The sequence below is a fragment of the Pteropus vampyrus genome, unplaced genomic scaffold, assembly GCF_000151845.1.
Source record: "Pteropus vampyrus isolate Shadow unplaced genomic scaffold, Pvam_2.0 Scaffold4, whole genome shotgun sequence".
In the NCBI taxonomy this organism is placed as follows: domain Eukaryota; kingdom Metazoa; phylum Chordata; class Mammalia; order Chiroptera; family Pteropodidae; genus Pteropus; species Pteropus vampyrus.
The window spans coordinates 17352405-17354389 of NW_011888785.1; positions in this window are offsets into that span (position 1 = coordinate 17352405).

Genomic DNA, 1985 nt, shown 5'->3' on the forward strand with positions numbered 1-1985 from the left:
GTTTTTTTGTTTGTTTCCATTTCATGAAATATCTTTTTCCATCCCTTTACTTTGAATGTGTGTGTGCCTTCTGATCTGAATTGAGTCTCTTGCAGGTGGCATATGAAAGGGTCTTGTTTTCTTATCCATTCAGCCATCCTATCTTTTGATTGAAACATTTAATCCATTTACATTTGAAGTAATTGTTAATAGATATGTAGTTATTGCCATTTTATTATTCATATTTTTGATTTTTTTTTCTTTCTTCTTAAAGAAGTCCTTCTAACATTTCTTGTAAACTGGTTTGGTGTTGATGAACTCCTTTAGATTTTTCTCATCTGGGAAGCTCTTTATCTGTCCTTTGATTCTAAATGATAGCTTCGCTGAGTAGATTAATCTTGGTGATAGGTTTTTGCTTTTCATCACTTTGAATATTTATGTTATTACCTTCTGGCCTGCAAAGTTTCCATTGAAAAATCAGTTGACAGTCTTATGGGAGCTACCTTGTAGGAAATGAAATGCTTTTTTCTCATGCTTCTTTTAAGATTCTCTGTTTGTCTTTAACCTTTGGCATTTTAATTATGATGTGTGTTGGTGTGGATCTGTTTGGGTTCACCTTGTTTGGGACTCTCTGTGCTTCCTGGGCTTGTACATCTATTTTCTTTAGGGAAGCTTTCAGTCATTATTTCTTCAAATAGGTTTTCAATTCCTTGCATTCTCTCCTCTCCTTTTGGTACTCCTATGATGTGAATGTTGATACACTTGATGTTGTTCCAGAAGCCTCTTAAACTATCTTCATTTTTTGGGATTCTTTTTTCTTGTTGCTCTTCTGATTAGGTATTTTCTGCTACCTTATCTTCTAAGTTGCTGATTCAGTACTTTGCTTCATCTAATCCTCTTTCGATTCCCTGTAATATATTCTTCATTTCAGTTATTGTCTTCTTTATTTCTGACTTTATTTTTGTTTTCTATCTCCATTTTTATATTTTCTATCTCTATGTTAAAATTCTCGCTGAGTTCATCTACTCTTTCCCTAAGTTCACTGACCATCCTTATAACCAGTGTTTCGAACTTTGCATATGGTAGATTGCTTGTTTCTATTTTGTTTAGTTCTTTTTCTGAAGCTTTGTTCTATTCTTTTATTTGGAACATATTTCTTTTTCTCCCCATTTTGGCTGCCTCTTGTGTTTGTTTCTATGTATTAGGTAAGGCGGCTATGTCTCTTGGTCTTAATAGAGAGGCCTTATGTAATAGGTGTCCCGTAGAGCCCTAATCACCTGAGCCGAGTGCTCCAGGTATGTCTCTTGTGTGTGTCGTATGTGCCTTCCTGTTGTAGTTGAGCCTTGATTGCTGTTTGCATGTCAGTAGGATGGTTACCCTTGGCCTGATTGGTTGTGAGGACTGGCTGTGACTACAGTGGAGGAGCTGTTATGCAAGGGCTGACACTACAAAGCAGGATTAATTTTAGCAGGGCTCTAGTGTCTGTCCAGTCTGCCATTTGTGTGTGTTATCCTAGGATACAGCCCCTGGAGGTGCTTCGGCTCAATCTGAGGATACTAGATGTGTTGGCTCCGGGGCCTCCTGGGAGGGCCCTGCTGTAGGCCGACTTCAGCCACAGCCTATGCCTTGCCAGGGGCTACCTGGAACAAGCCACCAAGCAATTTACTGATGGCTGCCACCTGTGCTATGCTTGGAGTTTCCTCGAGAAATCAAGCCTTGAACCAAGGCTGGCTGTCACTAGTGCTGTGCTTGGGCTGCTCAGCAAGAGGTATGAAGCATGCCGAGGCCAGATGCCACTTGTTCGGGTTTTGTAAACCTTTAATTTTAGGAAAGTCCACAGCATGAGCCAATCCAGGCCATTTGTATTGAAAAGGCACTGAAAATGGCTTGCTTGTGTAGGCCTGAAAGTTGGGTGGGGCAAGGTTTCAGAATCACCAGGGCAGGGTGACCTGTGTTAGCCAGGTTGTTGGAGACTCAGATAAGGTGGCCAACTGCATCTGCATGGG